The following is a 6,509-nucleotide window of genomic DNA, read 5'->3' as shown; positions in this document are numbered from 1 at the left end:
TGTTTATTCACTCACATGTAGTCCCAAACCTACAGTATATTAATTTATTTCTTGTGCTTTACACAAAATGAAGCTATTTTGAAGAATCTGGATAACCAAACAGTTGCTGGACGTTTTGGACGTAAGAGTGTCATCTCCCATTCCCTTTAAGAGCGAGATTTGCTCGCGACAGGGTGGATCGCTATTTACATGGTGGAATTTGATGATGGAAAAGCTGAACGCTTCTCAAAGAAACCCATATGCTTGTGTGCGAAGTTAAAGTCTACGGGACAAGCAGGAATCCACCAAAGCTTCCCGAGGGGAAGAATGCGTGGGATGTAGTAGCAGTGCAGGCTTTCAAATAGCTCTGCGCAATGAGTCAGTTAATATATATGTGTGTGTATTGGCACGATTGTTCAATTAACTAGCCAATTTCATTCATCATTATAAGTAGTAATAGGCTGAATTGCAAATAGGTAGCCTAATTCTAACACACGCAATGACTATCAATTATTACATTTTTATATTTATGTAACCTACACAATAATATTAGTTTACACTGTAATCATTTTGTTTTTCATATTTGGCATGTTGGTGTGATGCACATCCCTGTGTGTAATAAGCAAAGTCAATGCACACTGTGGACCCGTCCAGTGGCGCATGTTCTACCAACACGCGCTTTAAATAACAAAAAGATATTGCGCCATTGACTTTGGATTTTAGACCAGGTTTGAGCTGGTCTATGGCGCAGTCTATTTTCAGCTCATTTAAAATAGCGATGAGCCAGCAATGTGCCTAAACACACCTATTTTTTTAGACCAGCACGCCCATGGGCGCACAAATGAGTGCAAATGCATTTGCTAATTAAACGAAGTGGCGTTTCATTTTAGGGTGGAGTATCCCTTTAAGCACCAACTCTTTTTCAGTAAGTTAACTTTCTTGTAGAATTGTGTTACAAATAAGAACTTTATGTTGACCAGATTGTTAGTTAATCATTTAGGCTGCAAGTCAATACTGCCTATATGGACAGCGATAAAAAAAAAAGAAAGAAAAAAAGTGAAGTTGTAAAACTGCGATGCTAAATGCGATGTCATCAAATTTGGGTGCACCTTAGAAAAAAATGTAGGCGCATCAGTGCAACCACTGCAAAAAGTGCCCTATTTTGCCCTCATAACACCCCTGCCCTTCCAGAGGTCTGTGCATGCCACTGCTGTTCAGAAAATATTTTACTATTTAAAGATATTACAGTACTGTATATCAGAAAACTTGAATTGCATTTGATTTTGAATACTCATGAGACATGAGACTAATCACAATATCCCACAACTCTTTTTGAATAAAATGGCAATTTTCACTGTGAATGAATCTATGAATCAGATGAATTTATGATACAGTGAATTTATGAATCAGATGATTTTTACATGTTTTTAGAAGTCTCAAATGTTCACCAAAGCAGATAAAAAAATACACTAAGTTGAATATGATGTAAAATATAATGTATTCCTGTGATGACCAAGCTGCATTTCCATCATGATGCTTGCCTTCTGTGTTCAGTGTCTCATGATCCTTCAGAGATCACTATAATATGCTGATTTGGTGCTTCAAGAAACATTTTTTTATTATTTCCCCCAAACTCTTGAATGGTAGTGTAATTATCAAATTAATTCCTCATCATGAAGGCCTATTTCCCATATTCCACACACTACTGTATTACAATATTTTTTGCATAATTTGAAGTAACTGTGCTTAAACATGCTTTTACATCAATGAACGGTGGTGTACAGATGTAACTGTGTTAAAGAAGACGTGCTGCTCAAATCTTGAAACACTCTTCATTAACTGCAAGCCGTTCTATTCGCCGCGGGAGTTTCACTCGTTCATTCTGGTCAGTGTTTACATCCATCCTCAAGCGCATGTGAGCTCAGCTTTACAGAAACTCGCTGATCAGATCACAGAGACAGAACAACAACACCCGGACTCTGTTTTAATCATTCTCGGGGACTTTAATAAAGCCAATCTGTCCCGTGAACTGCCAAAATACAGACAGCATGTTACATGTCCCACAAGAGACAGTAATATATTGGATCACTGTTACACCACAATAAAGGATGCATTTCATTCTGTTCCACGAGCAGCTTTGGGACGTTCTGATCACCTTCTGGTTCATCTAATACCGTCCTACAGGCAGAAACTAAAATCAGCTAAACCTGTATCAAGGACTGTAAAAAGATGGACTAATGAAGCAGAGCAGGATTTACAATCTTGTTTTGACCTCACTGATTGGAGTGTTTTTGAAGCTGCTGCCACTGATCTGGATGAACTCACAGAGACCGTAACATCATATATCAGTTTCTGTGAGGATATGTGTATTCCTACAAAGACTCAACTAATTTACAATAATGACAAACCGTGGTTCACTGCAAAACTCAGACAGCTCCGTCAGGCCAAAGAAGATGCTTACGTGAAGGGGGACAATGTCTTGTATAAACAGGCTAAATACACATTGGAAAAGGAGATCAAAGTGGCAAAGAGGAATTATTCTGAAAAAATAAGGACTCAGTTCACTTCCAACGACTCCGCATCAGTATGGAAAAGTCTAAAGAACATCACCGATTACAAGACATCACCCCCCAGCACCGTAGAGAATCAACGACTGGCAGACGATCTGAACGAGTTTTACTGCAGGTTTGAAAGAACACCCATCACCTGCCCTGAACGCCTCCCCACAAAACCATTCACACCCTTCACAACTCCTGCAACCAGCCCTGAATGCCTCTCCAAACAACTGTTCACACCATTAACAGCTCCTGCAACCCATCCTGAACACCTCTCCAATCAAGCACTCTCACCATTCTCACCTCCTGCATCCCCCCTCTACCCCACACCTGCAATTCAGATCAGCGAGGATGCGGTGCGCCAGGTCTTCCGGAAGCAGAAAAGGAAAAAAGCACCAGGCCCAGATTGTGTTACACCAGCCTGTCTGAAATCCTGTGCTGACCAACTGGCCCCCATCTTCACACAGATCTTCAACAGATCGCTGGAGCTGTGCGAAGTCCCTTCATGCCTCAAACGTTCCACCATCATCCCCATCCCTAAGAAACCCAAAATTACAGGACTAAATGACTACAGGCCTGTGGCTCTAACGTCTGTAGTCATGAAGTCATTTGAAAAACTGGTGCTGGCCCACCTGAAGGACATCACTGGGCCCTTGCTGGATCCTCTTCAGTTTGCCTACAGAGCAAACAGGTCTGTGGACGATGCAGTAAACATTGGACTGCATTATGTTCTGCAACACCTAGACAGACCGGGGACTTATGTGAGGATCCTGTTTGTGGACTTCAGCTCGGCCTTTAACACGATCATCCCAAACCTCCTCCTGCCCAAACTAACTCAGCTCTCCGTGCCCACCTCCGTCTGTCAGTGGATCAACAGCTTCCTGACAGACAGGCAGCAACTAGTGAGGCTGGGAAAATACACATCCAGCACCCGTACAATCAGCACCGGAGCTCCCCAGGGCTGCGTTCTCTCCCCACTGCTCTTCTCCCTGTACACCAACGATTGCACATCTAAGGACCCCTCTGTCAAGCTCCTGAAGTTTGCAGATGACACCACACTCATCGGCCTCATTCAGGACGGTGACGAGTCTGCTTACAGACAGGAGGTAAAAGAGCTGGCTGTCTGGTGCAGTCTCAACAACCTGGAGCTTAACACGCTCAAAACAGTGGAGATGATCGTGGACTTCAGGAGAAACCCCCCTGCACTCCCCCCACTCACCATCATGAACAGCCCTGTGACTGCAGTGGAGTCATTCAGGTTCCTGGGAACCACCATCTCTCAGGACCTGAAGTGGGACATTCACATTGACTCCATCGTAAAAAAGGCCCAGCAGAGGTTGTACTTTCTCCGCCAGCTGAGGAAGTTTAACCTGCCACAGGAGCTGCTGAAACAGTTCTACTCCACCATCATTGAATCCATCCTCTGCACTTCAGTAACTGTCTGGTTCAGCTCAGCTTCTAAATCTGACCTCAGAAGACTACAGAGAGTAGTCCGGACTGCTGAGCGAATCATCGGTTCAACTCTCCCATCTATTCAAGAACTGTACTTATCCAGAGTGAGAAAAAGGGCTGTCAAAATCACTCTGGACCCCTCACATCCAGCACACTCCCTCTTTGAACTGTTGCCATCTGGTCGACGCTACAGAGCACTGAGCACTAGAACGACCAGACACAGGACCAGTTTCTTCCCTCAGGCAATTCATCTTATGAACAGCTGACAATAATGGCGAACACACTACACTTTATATTTATATACACACACACTTTATTTATCTAACACACATAGTATACACTTAAATTTTGCACACAATATATATGTACATACATAACTTCACTTTGTAATATACCTGCCTACAATTGTCATTTGTATATTGTCATTCACTGTCTACATATTTGTATTTTTTATTCTTTTATTATGTGTTTTATGTTCTGTCGCTGTCATTCTGTTGTACTGTGGAGCTTCTGTCACGAAAACAAATTCCTCGTATGTGTAAACATACCTGGCAATAAAGCTCATTCTGATTCTGATTCTGATTCTTCTAAATGTCCTTCATACAAAGTGATTCTGTGATACATAGACTTTTTCAGTTGTGTAGCCTCATTATGTCAAGAATCAGCCAGTGGCGGATGTTCTTATTTTAATTAATATTCTACATTTCAAAGGTCTGTAAAAACAAACACATTCCTGAATTATTTGCAGAAAAGTATGTATAAAATGAATAACACAGACAATACGGTGTTGCCAAGCAATGTGTCTGACTCAGTTGCTATCTGCCTGACTTGTCAGGGTGTATACGCTCTCCACACTCAGCCCTCCGGCTCTGCTGCCCCTCTCCTCCTGCAGTCAGCAGTGCTTGGTGTCAGCTCTGTCCTTCCCCCAGGCTGTCCCTCTCCATACTGTGGTCCAGGCACAAGACCCTGCTGAGCAAGAGGATGGGACAGTCATAAATAGATATGCCTTTTCTTTCTACTGAAGGACGTATGACACTGTTGCAGCAGTATAGGTTATTTTTTCACAGGCAATTCAAATGAAAATGTATAAAACATGATACTATTTTCCATATGAAATTAACCGTCATTTTAATTAACAAATAAATGCTAAATGTACTCAACTAGCTCACTCTTTGCCTCACTGACTGCTCAAATGAAAATGCAGTGCACACCATTTAAATCTCGTTCATTAATTCATTAATCTCATCTATTAAAGGGGCAGTCCACTCCAAAAAAGAAAAAAGAAAAAGACAAATCTGTCATAATTTACTCACCCTTATGTCATTCCAAACCTGTACAACGTTCTTCTTTTTTTTTTTCTTCTGTGGAACATTAAAGTGTTAGTTCAACCGAGAATGAAAATTCATCCATCTCCTAGGTGTATTTGTCTTTCTTCTTTCAGAATAATCCAATCAGACTTACATTAAAAATTATCCTTGCTCTTCCAAGCCTTTCGATGGCGGTAAGCGGGTGTTTGTTGTCAACAGTTCAGAAGACATGGAATAAAGACCTGCTTACCCCCATTGAAAGGCTTGGAAGAGCAAATTTCCTTTTGGGGTGTACTAAAGCCCCGTTCACACCAAGAACGATAAGTATAAAGATAACTATAAAGATAACGATATTAGCGTCCACACCAGAGAACAATATCGTCTGTTTATTCTGAGCGCAAGTGCGTCTGCCGCTTTAAATCCTCGAGCTCGTTATAGCAGGATGGATTCTGATTGGATGTCAATGTTTGTATCGTTCATCAGCTGGAAAAATATAAATGGAAAATGATTCCAACGAAACCATTTCTCCTTTAGTTAATTTATTAGGAGATGTATCTAAAACTGTTAAAAATCAAGTTATGAGGTTTCTCAAAAATACGGGGTTGTTCTACCGTATTTAATATGTACATATTTATATAATAAGTATGCGCATAGGTGAATAATTCCCTCTGACTATTCTCGACGACCACACTCCTGTCTGGTAGATGGCGGTAAATGCACCTTAAGTTGGTTTGCCAACCGCCAGTTAAACTCTAAAAGAAGAAGAAGAAGAAGAAACCATTTCTCCGTGACCGTGTCATGTATCGTTATAGTTGTAGTGTGGACTCTGCTATTCTTATATTGAGAATGATTTTTAGAACTATATCTTTATCGTTATCTTTATAGTTATCGTGCTTGGTGTGAACGGGTCTTAACCCTTTAACCCACACGTTCTGTTGAAAATTGTGTTACCTGTAGCGAATCAGCTCAAATGGGGAATATGAATAATTCATCATAATTAGTTATAATTAATTATAAATATTTAAAGATCGCCTGAAATAACTTACTTTACATCTCAGTGTCGAATGTCTGTCAATTCCAAGAATGTTAATTTCTTTCTTTTTGTACAATACTACTCAGAGCATGTAGCAAAAATCTGCATGACTCCAGTTATGAACAAACATAGAACAACCTCAAATGTGAAGCTATGGTATCATTTGATCTACAGCCTGGAGGA

General features: G+C 40.9%; 1 long non-coding RNA gene across 1 annotated transcript; it reads right to left on the bottom strand.

Annotated features, from left to right (window-relative positions):
- Positions 1 to 4,659: 4,659 nt before the first annotated feature.
- Positions 4,660 to 5,668, bottom strand: LOC128030162 (uncharacterized). The gene is made up of 2 exons (XR_008187848.1): positions 5,300 to 5,668; positions 4,660 to 4,952 (listed from the first exon to the last, which is right to left on the bottom strand). It is a non-coding gene; the product is annotated as an uncharacterized LOC128030162 (long non-coding RNA).
- Positions 5,669 to 6,509: the final 841 nt, after the last annotated feature.

The sequence above is a fragment of the Carassius gibelio genome, chromosome A16 (assembly GCF_023724105.1).
Source record: "Carassius gibelio isolate Cgi1373 ecotype wild population from Czech Republic chromosome A16, carGib1.2-hapl.c, whole genome shotgun sequence".
NCBI lineage: Eukaryota > Metazoa > Chordata > Actinopteri > Cypriniformes > Cyprinidae > Carassius > Carassius gibelio.
This window is presented reverse-complemented; position numbering and strand designations above follow the sequence as displayed.